At 37.3% G+C, this 23498-nt stretch overlaps 1 long non-coding RNA gene and 1 other non-coding gene across 2 annotated transcripts in view; one reads left to right on the top strand and one right to left on the bottom strand.

Annotated features, from left to right (window-relative positions):
* LOC107152392 overlaps window positions 1-8753 on the top strand; it is a 22313-nt gene extending 13560 nt beyond the window's left edge. Inside the window, exons 2-4 of the long non-coding RNA XR_001504780.2 lie at window positions 25-148; window positions 2023-2072; window positions 5624-8753. This is a non-coding gene — a long non-coding RNA (uncharacterized LOC107152392). The remainder of the gene's footprint in view (window positions 1-24; window positions 149-2022; window positions 2073-5623) is intronic.
* Window positions 8754-20493: 11740 nt separating this feature from the next.
* On the bottom strand, window positions 20494-20566 carry Trnav-cac. The gene has a single exon. It is a non-coding gene; the product is annotated as a tRNA-Val (tRNA).
* Window positions 20567-23498: the final 2932 nt, after the last annotated feature.

Genomic DNA, 23498 nt, shown 5'->3' with positions numbered 1-23498 from the left:
TTTTTTTTTTTTTTTTTTTTGGAGACGCCGAAAGGAGCCTGTTGGTGTGCTGCGGCCGCACTGTGACTGGATCTTGTCTTCTGTCTGGCGCTTCGATTTCTGTCCCGCTGGATTTGAGGGTCAACACTGCCTGGCGCAGGGAGATCAAGTGAGTATCAAGGCGGCCCTCAGGCTGCAGCTCCGCCCGCGGTATCAGCAGTGCCCGCCGCGGCCCAGAGTCCGCACTCCTCACCTCGCCCGCTCGCCAGTGCCCGCAGAGGCCGCCGCGGGCCGCTCCGAGCGCCAGTCGGGGCCTTTGCTTCAGCTAATTGATTGTGTGCCTCTGATGCCAAACCTGTTGATCTTATGAGTTGTCTGAGCCAGGATGGTTAATTATCCACGGGTCTGACTCCCAATTGCAGAAAGATGCCAGGAACATTTCACATTGTAAAAGGGAAATTTGTACGTAATTTTGTGTGTGTGGTGATGGGACGTTGCCCTCTTCAATCTATAGAGAATACGATTGTATTTTGCGTTCCTGGATTCCGGGTTCGCATGTTGAATAATTCGCCTCCTTTTAACGCCCCAAAGTTACAATTACCCGGCAGTGAAGCGAGGGTCTGATTTCGATCCTGTTGGAAAACTTGAGTACAGTAGCTAATTCGATATTACGGCTTTCCTCTTCCTTTTTCTTTTTGCCTTTTGGATTTGGGGAGGCGAAAGGCCGCTTTACAGGGTTATCCCAAGTTCAGCTTCATCAAGATGCAACCTTCGCGGTTAGTTATTGGGACTTGGAGCGGTTCCTTCTGACGCTTCTGGCATCCTAGCGAAGCAAGGTCTTAGCGGTTTGCCCAGGGCCCAGATCCAGCTGGGGAAGGCAAGACCTCCTTCCTGTGGCCTGGAATTGTCTGCGGAAACCCAGGGCGCTGGGAACCTGAGCAATGTGTTTGCATTAGAGTCTGCGGGCGTTTTCTCTTGCAAATGTACCCGCAGTGCTTGAATGGGGGACTGTCTCGAGGGGTCAGGGCAGCGGTGGAATTGATCAGAAGTTAGACCGGAGGCCCTGTCAAGTCACGGCCACGGCCGGGGGGCCTCTTTGGAGCTCTGGCTGTCTTGGGTCCAGAACTACGGGGTCGGATTCAGTTTCCTCCCACTCCTGGTGCCACATTTACCTGCCACCCTCCTTCTCCACCTTGGCACCAGTAATTAGGGCTCTGTTTCAGGAATGAGCTACTAGAGTCAACATCATTGAACTAGTGCAGTACTTTCATTTTGCAAAACCAATAGCCCCACCCCACCAATCCAGACTACAATAAGCATTTAAAAAATAATAAAAGCAACCTATATTCAAGCGTGTAAGACTTCCTGAATATTGGATCTTGGGGGGATGGGAGAAGGGAATTTTAAAAATCCACCACTTTACAGCAATCGGGTTTTACATTATTCATTGATTTACTGAAGGAAAGAGCCAATCAGGAACCTAGATATGAATGCACATCTCACTGTTCTGTGGCTTTACAGTAAACTATTTGCATCTTTCTAATGGATTAGACATTTATCCAGGGATTCCTATTGTTTGAAAGGCCTGGAATTCAATCCCTCAAACATTTAGAAAATAAGATTGTAGTCTAGTATTAAAATCTTTACATAGAAGGACTCTCTCTCCTTTTTTGTATGGCAGATTGCAAGGTTCAAATCCTTCATGTTTCTTAAGTCTCTCTTCCAAGTTAAAAAATAAAAGGAGAAAGAAAAAAATTAATTTCCTAAACCCCTCCAGATTCTGCATATTTTGCATTCCCATTATCATGCATGTCTCCATTTAAATGCAAATTAGCATATTTAACCCTGTGGATGCTGAGGCCCTGGTTACACTGTACTGGGATTTTATGGACTCTCTTGGCATTTTAAGGATTCATGGTAATTGCAATTCTTTAAATGAAGCCATATCTAGATATGATTATATATATGTATATGTATACGTATTTGTATGTGTATATACATATATATAAACTGTGATCATTTGTTTTCTTGACTGTTTTTCAGATGAGACTGCAAAGAAGCATAAAATGAATAGACTATCTAACCAACCAAAGGTAATTCTAAAATTTACATTCCAGAAAATGAAAGTGATGTACAAAATCAAAACAGAATATAATTTACTGATGTCAGGCCTGCAGTGTATTGCATATCTCCCAATGCAATAGATAGAATTCCAGAAAATCTAAGTTTCTGTATGTTCAGTTCTTTCCCCTGTAAGGAGCCTTTGTATATCATATATCAAGCTTAACACTAGCATAATCTGTAACTGCCTATAAAGAGAAATTTGGGTTACAGAAGAAATAATATAGTACTTTTATTAGAAAGTAAGGCAGTCAGAAACCTTATGTGAACTACACAAGTGGGTGTAAATTAAATGACTTTATAAAAAAATGGTAGTCTTGGCTGTGTTAGGGGACTGTGGGTTACATACATAAGAATCATACAAACCAAGTATTTTAAAGGGATTTGGTGGTAGGCCACTACTTTATGTACTATGCAGTAGTATGAATAGATATTCTATTCAATATCAGAGATGTTCTAATATTGGTGGCCAACTGATGTATCTGAATTTATGGAATAGCATAATTCTGATCCAGATACATGCAAAATCATAACTTTTTAGTTTAAACTTAAGCAGAGATTGTTTATTCCCAAGTAAAACAGGATGTTTCAATTCATGTTTCAGCCATCTGGAGATCTATAAAAAGATTAGAAAACAAGCATGACAATCACGTCCTAATCTACTAGCTATTAATGGGAATTTATTAGAGAATGAATAGGCAAGCCATTTGAATTCAGTATATCCTTCAATATGTAGATTTCAAAATGAGTATTCTGTACTCAATAGCTCTTTGAAAACAAAAATGTCTGATTTAAAAACATGAAGGTGTTAACAGTTGCTCTTAACAACATGTGACAGACATTGCTAGGAATCTTTAGAGTGCACATTGTTTTAAGTTGTTTCCCATTCTATAATCATCCAGCCTTTAAAATACATATGGTAAACCATGGCATAAACATTGACAAAATTGAAAAAATCAAGTGCTCAATGTTAAGCCCTTCTGTGTATTTTGTTTTACTTCTCCCTACCATGAGAAATAATGTAAAGGTAAAATATTTAACTGGTTATATGGCTAGTGAACAGGCTGTCTATAATCTTGATGTTGGTTCATTTCACTTATTGAACCTCCCATAATGGATCTATGGTATGTGTACCAGGATTGGAGGCCAGTGCTGGAGGAAGTTGATTTGACTATGTGATGTTGCCCTCGAAGATGCTATTTAAGGCAGTATCTTCTGTAACTTCTAATCGTAGAAGAATGTGAAATGTTGTGTTTTGGCACAACGATTAGTACTTAGGTTCTAAAAATGAATTTAATTGTCAAGTGTTGCAATATAGCCATAATAATTTGCAAATTCACACAAACATGGAGTTAACATGCACACACACACATACAGACATGCATGCATCATATGCTTCTACTTCCATCAGCCCCCACCAAGGTTTACTTAAAGCAAAAAGATAATATAAAATTAGCTGGAATTTATTGGGTTTTGACTTAAGGAATTGAACACACTTGATCACATGCTTGCTTTATGTAATACATGCCAAATCACTAATGATTTCACTTCTGGATCTTGGAATGCAAGGCCACAATACTCTTCAATATTCCAAGGCTTCAAAGCTCATTAGGGTTTTACATAATGTCAAAAGAGGTTTGTTCCTCAGTGATATGTTAACTTTTTATTCAGTAGTGTATGTTGTAACCAAGTAATTTGAGATGAAATGGCCATTCCAGGATTGTGTTTCTCTGAATTATTTTGTAGTTTGCACATGTGCTTTATATATAACCTAATGCAGCCATTTCTGGTCTTACCTCTTGATCCATAATTTGATAATATACATGAGCAATGTCCACAGCTTAGTGTTTTCTAAATAATCAACACTAGAATACTCACCATAAAAGTAAATAAATAAAAATATAAGGAAAGTTGGCATCTGTGTTATTAAATCATATCTTTAATTGGTGTGATATTATTGTTTAAACTCTTCATTGGGTGCTTTTCCTAACAATTCTGGTCTTCTCTTCAGTCTTTTCTACAGGTGTACACATGTGTTCTCTGTATGTAATTGGATAAGCACCTTCACACTCTAGTCTTAAATGAATAGATTACTGAATTAATGAAGGAGTCAATGTTAACTCTGAAAATGTTTGAATTATTGGGGAAAATAGTCAACCTATAGAAATGAGGGCATTGTGATAAGCTAGTGATATGTGCAATGTGTATTAAGATTCATTACATTCTTGTAGCATATGTTTTAAGAATGGTAACAACACCAAACTTAACTTGAATTCTGAAAAACAGTCCATAAAGTTCACCCATGATAAATATGCCTCTTATGTAGACTACTTTGGATGTTTTATTAATTGATATCTGAATATTAGAACTATAGTTCTGTACATATACTAATATACATATTATAGATGTGCTAGACATAGATGACACATTAGGAAGGAAAGAGAAGAAAAGAATTCCTTGAAGTGATCATATTCACACTTTGGAAAGTTCTAAGAAAAGGAATGAGGCTAATTAATTCCCCTCTAGGTAGGAGAAAGGTGGGAGTGAAGAAAGAGAAGGTGAGGGTATAATTATGCTATTAACATCCAGGTGTTTTATCTGTATTTTCCAAGAGGGAACAATACTTTTTTCATAGTTTCAAAAGCAAAAGCAAAACTAATGCATTTGTCCTTCTGTATGAGAATTGATGCTTAAAACAATAGACAAAGGTTGAGTATTTTTATTACAGCAGAGCTATGTGCAACATTAGAAACTATTGTTGCAATATTTACCTGTGCTGCCTTTTAGCACACATACCCTATTTATGCAGTCATTTTCTAAAAACCAGGATGAAGTCCACCTGCTTAGAGCAATTCAGTTTGAACTTATAGAACAAAATACCATGCCCTATCGCCATGGTACACAGATACAAAACATGACTGAGCTGTGAAGCCATTAAAAACACAGCACCAGAGCAAATTGTCAATGTAATCACACATCGACTCACTGCGTAATACTGATCTGATTCCCAGCCCCAGAAAGCGAGGCCCTTCTTTAAGCAATAGCAAAGTGCCTTCCATCTGTCTGCCTATGCAATCTGCCAGAAGAGAAATGCAGGCAAAGACGTTCCCCAGACCTGAAATGCTTTTATCTGTCCTTAGAGAGAGATTTCTTCCAGTCTTTGGATATTAGAACGATCTACACTAGCACCGAGGAGGTAAAAGGCCGCGGGTTGCTTTTCCAGGAGCAGTCGGTAGTGCTAGCAGAAGAAATGTTGATTGAGAAAATAGGGCTTGTTGCAATGATGCTGCTGCTGCTGCTGCTGCCGCCGCCACCGCCGCCGCCGCCGCTGCCACTACTCTGGCAGCAGGCGTGGGGCAGTTGGCTGATCACTGATGCATATCAATAACCATGTACTTGAGATTTCTCACGACATCATCATTACCTTGGTCTCCCGCGGTCTCGAACCTTTGACCTTGCCGGGCTGGTCAACGATTTGGCAATGAAAGCCCCTCCAATGATGGCCCTTTTCTCCTTCTTTCAGACCGGGGGCAGCAGCACACCAGCAAGACGGCATCTTCTCCTCCCCAGCCTAGAAGCCCTGTGAAATCGAGGATCTTCCCCCTAAAACACTAACATACAAGATATGTGCAATCAAGCTGCCACCGCTTGGTAAAAACTCACGATGCCTAACCCAAAAGGATCGGGAGCAGATCCTTGAATCAGCTGTCACTTCTATAGAATGGGATTTTTTTTCCTTCCTCCTTAACCTGCGCTGGAAATTGCCGTTGGCTTTATACATCTCTATAGAGGAAGGCCAAAGAGTCTTGCGTGAGAATGAAGCGATTTACAATGCAAATAGAGGCCTGTGAAGGGATGGATGCCGCTGCTCACTCCCAACATCTTGCTGCGCCTTAATAGCTGGTTTTATTTTCTGTTATTAATTGATGAATTGTTTGCTGACGCTGCCGGAGATTACTTGCTGGAAGGGGAAAAAAGTTCGGAATAAACTCTGAAGGCAACAGATCTTATTTGGATGTTTTAGCCGCACATACACAAACTGAAACCAGGTCATATTTACATCAAAGGAGGAATCTTGGGCACGGCAAGTATCCTGGACGACTACCCTTCAGTACTGCCGGAGAGAACCGGGATCTGGAGTCTGGCGAGAGGAAGACAGAGGCATGTGAGGGAAGCGAGTTGTTATCTTTGGTTATCTAGCTGTATGAGTGTATTGGTCTTCATAAAGCTAGATAACCGAAAGTAAAAACTCCTTCAAGATCGCCGGGGAGCGTGTGAGATGAAAGACTACAACCAAGAGACAGTAAAAACCAGAAAGGTCAGGAATACTTATTGAATCTAACTTTGTTTTTGTTTTTGTTTTTCCTTATCATGAAAGGTGGGATGAGAGGAAATTGACACATATATGCTGAGATACTAACGTGTCAGGTTTTGAAAGGGGTTGTTACAGCTGCAAAGGAGAATTGTATAGTACTAATGAGTAAAGATGCATGTACACTTTGTTCTATTTAAGGCGAAAGTTTATATAAGAGGAACTTTTTTCTTAGAAAGAGATCGTAGAGATGTCTGAGACCTAGTTTAAAAATGATTCCATAATTATGTAGACTTGGGCAGTTCCCTTCTGAGGCTCCTCCCCCCAAAATTTGAAGATTGTGCTTGGAAACTACTTTAAATGTATTTGGGCTGTATGTCAAATTCTATAAAATTAGACTTTAAGACAAGTTTATACTGAGAGGTTAATAATTTATCTATTGAAGACTTAGAACTAGCCGGGAAAAATGAAGAAAAACAAAAACAAAGGCTGATTTTTATTCTTCTATTCAAAATACAAGGACAGATGCTTCTCTGTTCCAAGAGGGTTTCCTTGAGGAAGCTACTGAAGCAGAAAGACATGATGGAGACGAGATCGCCTCCCCTCTTGTCAAAGTGTTAAAAAAATATTCTGTCTTACTCTGAGCCTAGCATTGGAAATGAAAGTGACATTTACGCCACAACCCACGTGTGCGCCTCCTCTCTTTTTGTTTAAGGATGATCAGGTCTATCCAGGAAACAGCTCTGGCATCCCAAACTGAAATAATTAGGACGTATATAGACCTGACAAAAATGGAAAGGGGGTGGGGAATCTGAGGGTCTGTCCTGCCTAATTGATTCCGCTAAACGGAATGCAGGAGATGTGAACGGCAGGACGCTCCGATTCCCACGCTCGGGGGCAAGTGGTAAAGCGGGCCGGCAGCCTATGACAGACAGCCCTGTTGGGGGGTAGGGGTATGAAAAAAACATCAAGTGCACACACCATACTCATCTCCATCGCTTAAGAAAGTAAAGGCATTTCCCACCCACAGCCATCTGCAGCCTCCCAAATGGCAACGCCAACTGGTCTGTAGCTGCTGCATACTGTCTGTTTCTGTTAATTTTTAACCGCTGTTTAATTTGGCCCTGATCAAGTTTGGCTTTCTTTTTTGGTTGAGATTTTCAGTATTTAAGGAAAGCTAGTGGAAAGTGATTTCAAGAAAGTCCCATTACTGCCTGCCCCTCCTGTGAAATCCTCAGTCTCTACTTACGGCCTTGTGACCACCTTTTGGCTTTTGTTTTGGCTGGGTTGTATTTTTTTTTTTTTTACTATATGTCTCTATGTAGCAGTCATTATTATGGCTTCATCAGGTTGTTTACCTCTTAAGATGACACACCTAGGAATTTGGCCTGATTGTGCTAATTAAATACACATTGAAAGTCAAACCAAGAAGTCATCAGCCTATAGAAAAGTTGATTACAATAACAATGTGATAAAAGGTTGTTTTGGAATAATCCCAGGTAGATGCATTCTAACCAGGCATTTTAAATCTTAATTTAAAAATAACTATTCTTAGCTTTATAAACTTTGTGGATTTTAGAAGTCCTCATTGTGGTCTTTTCATTAAATTTCTTACATTTTGCCACATGTCACCAAGCGAACATTTGTGTAGGCATTTACACATAAACACAACCATTACAATAAGATGCCCAAAATAGCCTGTTATCTTCCACGTGACCTAGATTACTGACACTTTTAAATATATAATTTTTCTTCAAAGGCAGTACATTTTCCTTTGTAGCTTCAATTCCATGTAGGACTTCATACTGTAAAACCCTGTAAAACCACTGTTAGTTTCCTTTAGAAACTCTGAGAGACTTTAATAACATAAATTCTCAATTTGGCTGCTGAACACGTGCCAGAGTTTTACTACCATAGTGACCGTTGAGAAGACCCTTGTTTATTTACATCTGAAGCACTGTTTGTGCAAACAACCTTTCATTGTTAAGTGCCTGTATTCCTTTCATTTACTTCATGTCCAGGGGTGCTATTTACCTAGAACCATTGTCTACTACAATTAACATTTACATTACAAAGTGTGTGGTTTTCTTTCTCAAGGAGGTTCAATTAAGGCAATAAGATGTTTGCGGGGAAACCTATTGTTTACTGAAAGCACTCAATGGAGTCAAATTACTGACGCTTTTGCCTACATCTTGGTCTTTTATGTAAATATGTTAAATATAACATCTAAGGAAAATAAACAATATTATAATTATGTGTTTGCCATTGTCATATCAAACTTGCTTTGTATCATACTAATGTTACATAACTTATCGATCAATAAAAATACATTTCAATGTTATTTTCATTTTATTTTTTGCTGTTCCACTGCTCTTGCTGCAACATGTCCCAATTTTTCTTTTTTCTATTACACATCAAACTTCTGACATTTTGTTTTATTTGTGTGTGTTGAAGAGAGGTACTGTATCTGAGCATGGGTCTGAAGGATGTCTGAGATAATCTCTACAATGACCTTATAATAAGGTGATATTTCTTTGAAATCTGAAATATTCCAAAGGCATGTACATTTAAGTCAAAAGAAGTGTAAATATCAGTTAAGTAGTTCTTTGAAAGCTAGTTTTAACATTGGCAGAAACCGGATCAAGTTTATTTAGCATACCACTGCATTGTAAAACAGTTGGAGTGAAGTTGCAGGTTGCGTGAGTATGCATGTTAACTAGTGGGAACCAAGCATAGTCTTTGTGAAAGGAGAGCAGCAGATTGCTGTGCAAGGCCAATGTTAAAAAGGCAGCTGAATTTAACACCATCTGGAAGAAAAGATCCCTTCACGACTTTCTCACACCGTCAGACAAAACTAGTGTCTCTTGTTCCGAGCCCTTGTCTATGCAACCATACAATACTGAGTCATTATACTTTTGCTGAGAGAAAATTTGAGAACACAATATGGGTAACCAGTGAATGACCAAGTTTCATTGTGCCCGCTTAAGTCGATTGAAATCTACGTCTAGAGCTATGAATGGTAGTATTGTTTTCCTCACCAGGGCTGTACTAAATGTCAGCACAGTGTAAAGAAAAACTTGAAGTCTGCAAATAACTTACCAGATCTCAATTATAGTATTTTCCCACACTAGAACTAATATCATTGCGAGGGGCTACATTGCAGAAAATACCAAAAGAAAGGAAAAGAAATAAGAGAGTTCATTAAGAAGTTATTTTATCTAGACAAACATTTTAATTTTCTGATGGGACCTTCAATTCAGGCTGCAGGCTGAGTTGAAGAGTGGAATTCATTACTTGGAAGTTCAAGTTACAAAAATGCTAAACAAATATCTATTTCTACCTTTAAACATTCTTATTAGATATCAACAGACCCCACTTGGGTTTTACTGCTAGTTCTGTTTAGAATTGTTAGTGTAAATCTAGTTTTAATTTTGCTTTAAATTTTGGCACACTGCTCTTTCAAAGTTTGCCACTGTGATTGACATTGTAAAGGAACACCATAGACATACATTTCCAAAAATTTACAAGATGGTTCTGGCACCTCCCAAGGTAGATTCTAGTGCCCTTAGAAATATGCTTCCCCTTTATGTTATACCCCTCCCTCCATCTTGTGTGTATGTGCGTGTGTGTGTGTGTGTGTGTAAATCAGTTATCCTTAGGGTTAATGTTCACACAATCTATTTGACTGTAAACCGTCAGAAAAAGGAAACAAAGCAGTTCAGAAAGAGTAAAAGGAGTTGATTGTGTATGTTTTATTAGGATGTCTATTTTAAATATAATTGACTTTGCAATTTTGTTATTGTGTCACTAAGTGTCGCATAGTTCTTAACATGTAAGTGCAAAACAATGAGTAATTGCTGTTTTGCTGAATAATACATCTAAGTTGCCAACGTCAAAGGTATTATTTTGTGTATTTCTAAACAAGAACTTTAACTGCAGGTTTTGACATCTAGAATCTTTTCATGAAATTCTTAGAAATAGGCTGATAAAATGATGCCTTTAAAACTAAATATAAAGATATAACCAACTTATTTTTCTTGTCCTACTAGAAAATTAACAATGAAAAGTCACTCAACACTTGAATTGGAAATAACATAAACACAGTCATACAAAAAATTCAAAAGAACAACAAAATGGAAATTGGATAGAGATTTTAAAAAAAGAAATAGGAAAACTTCTGTAATATCTTTGCAAAATGTGAATGGCTATCTTAACCAATACCTCTCCCCTACTGAAGTTTCCATTATTATGCACAGTAATGAGAGAAATGTATTTTTTACATTCAAAATGAACTATTTCCCCAAAGTTGCTTTTCTTTATTCTTAAGCACTAAATTTTCTATTACTAGTACTCTGTGTTTATTTTAAAAAGTAAAAGTTTCTCTCATTTGGAAATATATGAAATTCTATTTGATTTTGTGTCACTTGATGAAATTAAGAAATGTTTATAAATAATAAGACATTAGGAAGAGTCCATTTGAAATTCAGAAACATTATCCTATTCATAGGCTACATGTAAACACTTCAGGATATTTTAGCATTTTAAGAATTTTGACTTTTGAAATGGAGACATGATGCCAAAGATTTTATTTTCCAGTGTGTCTAGAAAATGAGAGTGTGTTAACTATTATCTAGGTCCCCCCGCCTCCTATGAAGCTATACACTTCTGGGGATATCTTTGTGGCATAAGAATATTGATAACCTTTTCCAAATTTGCCTTTTTGTGACTTATCTTTCCCTAATTTGCTAACACCATATATTGCATTGGGATGGGTGCGTGTTGTTGGTGGTGAGATGGGCGACACAGGGCAAGGTGTTCCTTAAGAACAAGAACTAATTTAGAACCAAAGTTATTGATTAAAAGGTATTTGTAATACGTGGGCCAATTGTTTCAACATTAGTACTTGAGATATTTAAACAGGTTCTACAGCAATGGGGGCATGTAAGGCAGTTCTTCAGTGTCTCTGGATTTTAATGGATGGCTTTGTTATCCTGTTTCCTGTTTCTCAGTTTCTTAGCACAAGTTAAACAAGCTAATACAGAAATCAGTAGACAATTCCATTCCTATTTGATAACCCATTTCACTCCTCCTGGGAATCATTCAACTTTATTGTGGAATTAATTCTAAGATGATAAATGAAAAGTATATAGTTATGAGTGCTTCTAAGGAATATCTGCCTTCCCTCAATCAGGGCCCAGGGAGTTAGTGCACTCCCTTAGAAAGGTGATGACCATCTTTGAGGTAGAAGCATGTGGCTTTCCGCTTTGCAACCAACTGACAGACCACAGGAGGTAGAGCTTTAAAAGTGCAGATAATCGACTTTATTCATGGAAATATGGAGTTCTGAGCCATGTTTGTTCAAAGAGAAGCACATCACTGTGCTTGGTGTTTGACTCGGTTTTAGCTTAGCGCTGGCACATCGCATTCTAGGGATCTAAAAATAGCCAAGCTTAGCAGTCGCCTCTCAAGGTGCTTGGCGTGGGCGGTGTAGAGAGGAGACAGCCAATTCTGTGAGTGGCAGCAGGAGCAGCTAGGCTAGGCAGAGGCAGCGGCGAAGGCTGCCGGTGCGCCGCTGGGCAGCACGACGCCTCCGGGCGACCGCCAACAGCCCAAGTCTTCTAGCAGCTGGGGCTGCTCGCGACTCGCGCAGGAAAGTCGGCGTCTGATTGGTGTTTCCCGGGAGACGAACTGCCCGAGCTGCCGGAGCTGGTGCGCCGGCGCGCGCGCTCCCGGAGCTGGAGCGCGGCTGGGAGGCTGGGGACGCGCTGAGGCCGGGCGGCGGGTTGGGAGGCTTCTCAAGTTCGCGCGAGCTTAAGTTCCCGCGCCGGTTGCCCGCGGCTGGGAGGGTGCTGGACTCCAGCGCCGCGCTACAGGACGCGGCCGAATCGGACTGTCAGCCCCTCCTTTGCCAGGCACGCTCGGTTGCGTCTGCGAAGGCTGTTCTGTATTTTTTAAAAATTCCATTTATTTATTTATTTACCTTCCTACCTACCTATCTACCTACCTGTTCCTGGGCCCCTCACCATAGACCTCGTCCCTGCTTCCGAGCCAGCTTGGGTCTGCCTTTGCTTGGGAATCCCAGAGTCGGGTTCCTGAATGGGGTGGCTTCGCGGTTTAGTCACTACTGGACGTCGGGTACTAGCAGGCATCTCCCCGCGGCCATACCCTGCCACAGGGCCCCTTCCTCAGCCTGGCAGGCAACTGTGGTTAAGGGGCTTTCCTCTGAGTTTCTCTAGTTCTGCCCAGTCGCGTTTTCCCTGTGTATGATTAGTATCGTTGATAAAGATGGTGCCCCTCTCTCTCCACTTGCACATTTTTTTTTTAACCTAGTTGAACGCTGCTAACCGGAAGAATCCTCCCCCTCACCACCACCCCCCCACCAGGGGAGGCTTTTGATTGGGGGTGTTGTGGAGGGTGCTGGGAGCTGGGTTGTAGCGCTCACCGTTCTGGGCCCTTCCAGGAGCAACCTCTACCTCTTCCCCTGTTGCCCATTAAAGAGCGCAGGGCGCATCTTCCTCCCATCAGATTTGCTGGAAATATTAATCTCCTTGTTGGGTGGATACAGTAGAACTTGTTCAGAGATTACTTTAAAAAGAGAGCTGGGTCTTAAGCACTTACTAAAGCCAGTTAATAACATCATGCATGGACATTTAAACTTGTTGTAAGTTGCAGAGAGGATTAGCGGGAAGTCACGCTGTGCGCAGCTAATGATACCATCTTAACTCTAACCGGGCTAAATCCACCTCGCCTGGCTCAGGTCCGGCTCTTCAGCCCTGGGATGAGGCTAGGAGAGAGGAGGGTCTCTTGGAAGAGGGGAAGGAAGGCAGAAATAGAAGGAACTACCCTGCTCCTAGCTTTAGGTGATGGTCAATCATCCTGGGAGGCCACCAGCGGTCTTGCTGCTGGGTAGGCACGAGCACAGGACTAGGGCCCAGGCATCCTGGTGTGCACCGTAATCCTTGGGCTGTACTTTAGTGACACTGAAGGGTACGGGCCCACATGTCAAAACAATTTGATTTTATAAGCCAAAGGGCGCATAAGGGTCTGTTGGAAGCTCTGGTAAGGTTTGGGGATTGCAAAGGTGATGATGACTTTCTTGATGCTGGTCTATTTGCATCGTAAAGACCGCTTACTTCCAAGTCTGCTTTTAAAAAAAGTAGTCCAGCTCAGTATTTCACAGATAAATTTCACAGCATATTATTAACAACTTCCTGTCATAGGCTTGCTCAACTGGTTTCAAACTGATTACTGTTTTAAGGCAGTTTGCGACTACTATATGACAGAGCCAATTAGAAATAATCCTGGGAAAATGCTTCGAAAATGCTGCGTTATTAAAACACTTACCTAGTAATATTCATCTAGTTCTTTCACTAAGTAGCTATCTGACGGATTTCTTGTGTTTTCTGAGCTTATTTTAATAGTCACTTGCCCTGGGAAAACAAGGTATCAGGAAAAATTTTAACTGCAACCTGGCTTTTGGCATTATTTTTTAGTTTTAAGTTCAAACTTGACAAGTTAAAACGTTTATGTATTATATTTTTAACAGCTAGTGTGAGGTTGGAAGTAACTATAGATGCTGATTAATCTAATAATTGATAAATACCTATAAGTAGATGGTAAAAAAAAAACCCCACAAGACAAAGATTGTGTATGAAACCAAAAAACCAACCAATAAAAAAGCCAACAATAAATATTCTGCTAATTAGGTCACAAAAAGTAATTTACAGAGTATTACCCAATGTTTCTTCAATCGTCTTTTAGGGGGAAACAATCTTTCTATACACACGTGCACACATACACACAGATTGATTATGAGTGAAATTTACTGGAATGGAAGAATTTCAAACATGTATGATTAAGAAATATTTTCACAGAATAAATATCTCAAACATTTAATTTTTGTATTTATCAACACTGATCTAATGAAAAAACTTCCTATAATTTATTTGGAGATAATACCTTCATAAAGATAATAATAGATTTAATATCATTGAAATTCAAAATCCATGGAATTGCTTCCTGTCAAGGCTGGATCTCTTGTATAGTAATAATAGGAGTGTACTTAGTCCTTAATTTTAATTCAGTGAGTATTATGAAGGTACCTGAAACTGTTGAATGAATATAACAGCCTTTGAGAGGAATTCAAATAATAGATATTAGGCCTTATTTTTAAAAAGCACACAGTTTGTATACAGTAGCTGCTCAGTATATATTATTTTAATTTATTAAATTATCCTTGAAATACACAATGTATGTGCAAAGTTAAATTAGTATTGGCTGACATTAGGGATCTGAAGTTGAGGATGTTGAATTGTCTGTGGGATAGCTTAAAAACTGTTTAGAAGCTTTGAATTTGAAGTTATCACCATGACTAATCACAGCAAGTGGGTTTGACAAGAATGGAAGAAAATAATGTTATAGGTCTTCATTTTTAGGATTTGTAGTATATGTCTCTTGAGTGGTTCTAATAGTGAAAATACTTAGACCACAAGGAAATAGGAATTAAGTAATGAATTTACATTTGAATTGCTTTATATATTGACTCATCACAATTTATAGGTACTTAGATTAATATAAATAATAAAAAGTTCAGCTGTTCCTAAATAAAGTTAGAAATTGCTGAGTAGCTTAGTTTTTCACACTGAAGACTCATGCTCAATTATAGTCTGAAATCTCAGTTTGCAGATATGACATAGGATAATAGTGATTCAAACAGCAAAGTACAAATACTGCATATATTTCTGCCAAATTTGTCTCAGATGGACTAGCTGCTAAGGAAGAATCCATAGCATGACTGAGCTAACAAAAAGTGTGTTACCTCTCCAGTAGGTAATCCCTCCATTTGCATGCTGTGCTCACTGACAGGAGAAAGGACTTAAATGTCTGTCATTTTTCTGGACTTTAGCCTTAAGGTCTATATTGTCACTTCAAAATACATGAAGTGAACAATATTTTTGTTAGCCAGTAATTGTTATTAAGACAAAATTATTTTCTTAGCCTTTGGAGACAAAACTTTGGTGCTCTTTATTAAAAGTTAAACTTAACTAGGCTTATTACATTAGAAATTGTCTAATTCAATTTTGATTCTTCAAATTGCATTTTATACTAAATGAGAGCTTCTGCATAAAATGCAGTTGAAAAGAGAAAAATATTTATGCTTTTATCATTTAAGTGATCAAATACTGCAGTGCTAGACATTAGAATATCATATGCATCACTACATTATTAACTTAATCTAATGCTCAGAGTCATTACCACATTCATGGGTGTCTTTCTGATATCTCTCCAGTCCACTGGATTTTGAAGTGTGATTATGTAAATTTTCTACTGATAAATAAATGACTATAATTGTACTTGAAATACCACTCAAATTCTTAAGACCATGGCATCTAAATAATATATTATGCATTCCTTAATTATTTATCAAGACTAATTCAAAATAACTGTAGGGCAAAGCATACATTGATTTTTAAATAGCCATCCCCATCCCCAATTTTTTCAGGTTAAAAATATTCCAGATGGTGAAAACATTGGGGGGATGAGAAAAAAGTTGATGGGTGGAGTTAAGTAGCAAGTTTATCCTTCATGTAAACATTTTTGGTTTGCCCAATAAAACTTATATCCTGATTCACTTTTTATGGCATGTGATCTTAATGCCAGTTCAGTGAGAGTATTTTGGTGATAGAAAAAAATTTTTCTTTTAAATGTTAAACATCAGTGCAAAAATGTCCTCACCATTATTTGTCAAGGAAAAAGGGAAAAGTTAGGAAATAAAACGTTTCATCTGCAGTTATTTTTTAAAATTCTTTTTTAATTCAAGTAAGGTTGTACCAAAAAAATGATCCTAAATGTCAGGTATGGCTTTCCTTCATTTAATTGTGAATACAGAACTACAATAACTGAATGGTGCCTTTTCATTGTTTAACATTGCAAAGCTCTACTCAGAACTCTTGTTGCACTGTGTCTTTAAAGGGAGCATGTGTGTGTTTTACCTACATAAATTCTAATTGCAGAATCCACTTTAATCACCACATAGAAATCTGAAGCCTCATAAGTTCATGAGCTACACACTTTTCTTCTTTATTCTGCAGACCACACCTTATCTGGTTGCTAATGAAATACAGGAGATTGATTGCAGAAAATCTTCAAGGGAATATTTGCTGTACCACGTATAGTAAGCTCCATTTGGTGCATTAGCATTTAGCCATTTTATGCAAATTTAGGGAAAATGACTCATGTATATGATTTAATATGCATCAGCGATAACTCATACCACCCTTATAAGAAAAAAGAAATTAAAAATTCATTAGAAAACTAGACTAGTGTCACTACATGGTTAAAACATTATTAAAGCATATTTCAATGTTTTGCTTACACTAGTGTTCTCATCATGGTGCCACCATTTCATGACAAAGGCCGTAGAGGAGAAAACATTCAACTTAAAATGTCTGCTGGCACACATCGCTGGATTTGTGTGTCACTAAACAATGAGCGAGCATAGCCTTGAATACCAACTATTTAATTAGCACTTTTGGAAGCCATGCATAGAAAATAGCTCATTTACATGCATCTGCTTAGTGATTAGTCCCATAAAAAGCTACCATTTTTTTTTTTGTTGTTTAATATAGCGAGCATTTTACCATTCGGCCATGAAAAAAATCAAAACATATGTTATTATTTTCAAATCCTGAAATTCAGAATTTAATTAAAACAGCTAAAAGTCTTCATATTTCTCTTCAAGGTATATTTAAATTATTTAATTTAACCTTAAGTGTACCATAAAAGACTGGATACAAGTAATAATTAAGAACTTCAAAGGGCAACGGAAACCCTCGAACAGTCCTTGGTTTAATTAAAGGCTATTATTAGAAAGCTCTCAAATATACAGTTACATTTAATGACAAATGATGACTAGTAAAAGCAGTATTTGAAAGTTATGAGTACCTTATTTTAAATACTATTGGTAGACTCTAGAAAGTATTTCTATCATTCCATTTTGAAAATAAATGACATGTATTTCTTGAAAAATCAAATTTGTAACATTAAAAGCCTGTTAGTTTAAGAAGCTTTGCTTTTCTCTAATTCTCTATCTACATGTACCTGTCACGATCACAAATTAATTGTATGCTTCTTAAAAATCATTTTTTAGCAATTTAAATGCTTTTAAGAGGGTATATTTTTCTAATAAATTGAGGGTATTTATAAAGGCACATATACATATATATAAGGATGCATTAACATACAAACTTGGCTATACTCAAACATTTTGGTATATAATCTTTTTTTTAATGTGAATTGATATTTACTATAATAGTAGTGATTTTTTTCAGATATTTATATTATCTACCATATTTGTGTGAGTAGACAAATGGCCATAAAAAAAGATTCTAAATAAATTTTAGAAGAGTGAATAAACTATATATAATATAGGAATGGGCAATTTATGTAAAATTTGCTATTATAAGACTTTATATTCATTGGGCTTTATTGTCTTATTTATTTATGTAAGGAATTTGCCTAGCAGTTACATAGTTACAGTTCAGGGCAGATGGATGAGTGATATATATGTACATTCTCAATTGAAATTGGTGAATAAATACTTAAAAAGTTCATATAGAACATTTTGCTGATTCTGTTAATTATCTTTAGTAATTAGCTTATAAACATGTATAATAAAAATCCACCTATTTATTAAGCAGATATCATTTTACTTTTATGAGTAATCTGCTCTGTTGAATTGTAACACTGTTTCTTTTGTTCACTGTGGGCCAGTGAATACGTTGGGATGTGTGATCTTGGAATGACTGCTTAGATTAAATAGGTGGATATGAATCTCTATCTACCTACCTTATCTTGTTAGCAGCTAAATAATATATTATATGTACATACATAGTATGCTGTGTAAGAAAAGTGTGTTCCTGATGTGCCTTTCATAAAGGATATTCTTTAATTTGAAAAATTTTGACTTCAATTTCTTATTATATCCTGTTTTAAACCAATATCATTCTTTATTTGCTTATCATTCTCCTCTGAACCCTTTCCCAATGCACAGGCAATCAGAATATGTGTAAGGTTTGTAGAGGAAAGAAATTACCTATCTTACTCACTGCTGAATATACTGCATAAAGACCAGTATAAGACACATAGTAGATGCTCAATAAGTAGTTGATGATGAAAGAATGAATATACTTAAATAAAGGATTAATCTTTTTTGAAATAGCTATTGCCCTACAGGGATTCATTTAAATACACTGGTTCCTACAACATGGGAGCCCTCTTAAAGCTCCCCAATTTTGCTAAGATTTCCTTTCCTAGATAGAGTAATACTATTGATTCATTTGGGCATGAGTGAGGGCCTGTAAGCAAACTCTAAGCTGATTTTTTTTTCAGGGAGGGGGGGTACTGGGGATTGAACTGAGGGGCACTCAATCACTAAGCCACATCTAAAGCCCTATTTTGTATTTTATTTAGAGACAGGGTCTCATAAGTTGCTTAGTGCCTCACTTTTGCTGAAGCTGGCTTTGAATTCTCAATTCTCCTGCCTTAAATTGTTGGGACTATGGGTGTACACAATCACACAAAGCTCTAAGCTAACTTTTGAATCTGTTTGTAGAATATCTATTAAAGATATTGTGCTGCATATGGGGAATAGTCAGTGGCTATGGAACAGGGCCAGGTTAACTGGACACACCTGGGAACTGAATTCTAGAACACAGTATTACAAACATTTCAAACAAAAGTATTTTGCAGGTAATTGTATATTTTTATTTCACTTCGATAAAAATGGCTAGTTCATAGAAGCATGCTCCTGGTGAATTCACTGAAATGCTTGTAGTTTGAACTGATGACAGGAGAAAGAAATGATGATCAGAGAATTTTTGGTCTAACCTCCTTGATCATTTTTCAAAGCTGCATTAGTTCCCTTATAATACTAGGAATTATTAGTGTAAATATATTTCTAAACACTACTCCCATGACTTAAAAATTAATCTCTCTGATGTCTCACCTACAATTGAGGAGCTACATGAGAATTTACACCATTCATTATATTGATATTACTCTTACCATTATTGTTATTTGATACTGGGGGTTGAACCCAGATGTGCTTAACCACTGAGCTACATTCCCAGTCCTGTTTGATTTTTATTTTGAGATAGGGTCTTGCTAAGTTGTTGAAGCTGGCCTTCAACTTGCTATCCTCCTGTTTCAGTCTCCTCAGTCGCTGGGATTACAGATGTGTACCATTGTGCCTAGTCCATTGATTATATTCTCATGCAGAAATTAGAATAATAAGATAATAAGATCTTGTATCAATAATGAAAAGTTGTCTTTTCACATTTTTATGTAATATGTGTTCAAAATGACAAATGTCAGATGGGAAACTCAAACAAGTGAAATGTTTATTAGGCTCCTATTATGATACTATCATAAGGTTCTAAAGTTCTTAGAAAATAAGCAACAGGGACTTGTTGAGTTAATAAGAACAAGCAAATATGTTCACAAGACCAGGTAGTAGAAAAATGAGTTGTAAAAAAGTTCAGCCTTCTCTTTGTGACCATTGAGAAATAATGTTGTTAATTTGGAAGTTGGGTTAAAGTTTTGATTGCCTCCTAATAACTCTTTCAAGATTATTAATGAACTATTTTAGTCTATAAATGCATTTGGAAGCTGCAGTAGATTCTGTTTTGGTACAAAAAGACACCAAATGGTAACCTGGAAGATATAATGGGCTTTACAAATCAACTATCTTGAACATCATGACTGACTGGACTTTGATAAAATCTGGATCCAAACTGGTTTTGTCAACAGAATTTATCATAACACAAAGCAGAAAATTCAGATGAAATATTTTATATGGATTGCTTTTGACCTTTAATTACAGAAGAAAACTCTAATATACAAGTGATTATACTACTCCCTCTTGTATTAAAAGTAGAGCTAAATAGGTGGAAATCAAATAATAATTTCCGGGCTAACACAAAATCTATTAACCAGCCAGTATTATGTACTTTGTAAGAAAGTACAGAATGAGGTGGTTTTTTTTTTTCCTTTTTCTTTTCTTTTCTTTTTTTTTTTTTTTTTTATGGTGCTGGGGATTGAACCCAGGGCCTGTGCTTGTGAGGCAAGCACTCTACCAACTGAGCTACATCCCCAGTCCATAAGGTGTTGTTTATGTGTTTGACAGTATAGACTTGGTAGATAGAAATCTTTGAAAGAAGACTTAGAAAAGCATATAAGAAATGATGCTAACTTTAAGAAACTTAAGATTGGGTTGGCAAGACTAAATTAGTAAATATGAATGTTCAGCGAACAATGTAAGATAATATTAAATTGTGCGACACTTATTAATGGCATTACAGAAATCCACAGTAAAGTGAGCCATGTAGAGAAAAATGATATTTGCAGCTTTGAATTTGGCTCTGAAAGAGTTAAGACAGATAGAAGTAAGAGCGTTATGGGCCAGAAAAACAAAATGATTGATGATGACCTGGATGCATGAATGAGTTGAGCATGTTTTTGAGGGAAGAGAATTTTATATTTAGTAATGGTGATTAATATTTGTAGAAGATGGAATCAGGCCAGATTATTTATATTCTTGAAACTTGGCCATTGGAGATAGACACAATGATGAAAATTATGGATCATTACTTTGGATTTTTCTTTGTTGTGTTTAACAAATATTAATTGAGCATCTATTATGTGCACAGTAGTGTGCTAAGCACTGATAGAATACTGGTGAACCAAATCAATACATACTTAACATTATGAAATTTGTGTTCTAGAAGGGAAACCAGACTTTAAACAGCAAATTACACAATTGAATAATAATGGCAATGATCAGTTCTGCAATAGAGAAGTATGGGGGCAAGTCCGGGACAAAAGACAAGATTAGAAATCTTTCCTTCAGAGGTAAAGTTCAACAATTTGAACTAAAGAAGAAGTAGAGTCTAGTGTAGTGGTGCTCAAGCATAATCCTAGTGACTTGGGAGGCTGAGGCAGGAGGATCAAAAGTTGGAGACCAACCTCAGAAATGTAGTGAGACCCTCAGTAACTTAGTGAGATTGAGACCTTCTCTCAAAATAAAAAGTACAATGGGCCAAGGATGTAGTTCAGTGGTAAAGCATCCTTGGGTTCAATCCTCATTACAAAAAAATTAGTAAATAAAAAAAGGAGAAGTAGAAGATGTTTGAGTAAAAGTTAGGGGGACAGGCAGAAATTTATAGATAAGAAGACAACATTTATCACCCAAGATAGAAGGAAACATACCATGTTGGGGAACTTCAAGATCAGTGTGATTAGAATACAGAAATACATAAAAATCAGGTAGGATAGATAGCTCAAGATGAGGTTAGAGTGGTAGGCAGATTTTGTAGGATTTTGGTCTTTGACCTAAGTATGGTGAAAAGACACTGAATGATTTTAAGCAAGGCATTGACCTGTATGTTTGAATTTATAGTTTAAACCCATCATTTTTTCTGCATGATATATATCTAGATATCTAGAACTACCTATATATGTATATATCTAGATATCTAGACAGAAATCTATAGATCTAGATATATCTATAGATATAGGCATATCTATTTAGATGGATAGATCTATATAGATATTTATAGATAATCCTATATCTATAGATATGCCTAAAGAGGGAAATAGCCTTTAAAGAAGCATCCACTGTCATCGACATTCAGGTGGCCAATGTGGGCTTAATATGGACTAAGGAAAACCAATTTGAGACTGTAATACTCTGAGATCGTAAGGAAACCTGAATTTGAGAAGGAAAGACACGTGCTAAAGACATTTTAAAAAGAATAATATGGGCCTGGGGTTTGATTGGCAGCACCACATAAAAATAAAATAAAGGTATTGTGTCCATTTACAACACACACACACACACACACACACACTGACACACACATGAATAACATGGTTTTTGACTCATAAGTTTTATTTTAGTGTGTTATATTAGTTTTCTATTACTATAACAAATACCTGAGATGAACTGACTTTAAAAGAGGAAAGGTTTCTTTCATACATATTTTGTAGATGGACACAATACATTTATTTTATTTGTCTATTTTTATGTGGTGCTGTGGATCAAACCTAGTGCCTCAGGCATGCTAGGCAATTGCTCTACCACTAAGCCACAACCCCAGTCCCAAGGAAAGTTTTCTTTTGGTTTACACTTTTGGAGTTTTTAGTCATGGCTGGATTGACTCATTCCTTTTAGTCCTGTGGTAAGGTAGCCATCGTGGTGGGAGTTTGTGGTGAAGCAAGCTGCTCACCTCATTGTAATCAGGAATCAAAAGAGCAAGAGAAAGAGACCAGTGACCCACAATTACCATGGAGGGATTGACCACAGTGATCCTAAAACCTCCCTCTAGGCCCTGGCTTCCAGAGACTTCCACCATCTTCTAATAGCATTAGCCTAAGGAACAAGCATCCAACACAGAGGATATTCCAGATCCAAGTGCTAGCACTTAGTTACCTTAGTACTGCCTGGTTGGCTCCAGGAAATAAGTGTGTGGGGCAGAAGAAAATTGGCCAACTCATTTCACAAGGGTTGAGTTTACAGTGTTACATAATTAGAAAATCTAGATGTAGGGATGATATTCTATTTGAGAGGACATAATTAGAGATTTGCGGTAGATTAAAGGCATAAAATACATGGAGTTTGCCAAGGAAAAGGTGTAGAGAGCAGAGAATAGCAAGCCAACACACCAATTCTGAAACTGATGGAAGGAATAAGCACGTGTCATTCATAAATTAGCTTACATCTGGAAAACCAGTAAATCAATATCATAATTCTTATTTCTTATTTATTTATTTATTTTTTTGTGGTAATGGGGATCTAACCTAGGGCCTCCTGTTTTTACCACTGAGCTACACCTCCAGCCCTTTTTATTTTTTATTTTGAGACAGGGTCTTTATTTTTGAGATAGGATCCTTCTGTCTCAGCCTTCTGAATAGCTGGAATTACAGCTGTGGGCCACTGTGCCTGACTTAGTAATTCTCTTTTGAAATAAATTTTGACTGTTAGTGTGTGTTCAATTATTGACACAAATAGACTCCTCTCAAAAAGCCT

Source organism: Marmota marmota, unplaced genomic scaffold (assembly GCF_001458135.2).
Source record: "Marmota marmota marmota unplaced genomic scaffold, marMar, whole genome shotgun sequence".
NCBI lineage: Eukaryota > Metazoa > Chordata > Mammalia > Rodentia > Sciuridae > Marmota > Marmota marmota.
This window is presented reverse-complemented; position numbering and strand designations above follow the sequence as displayed.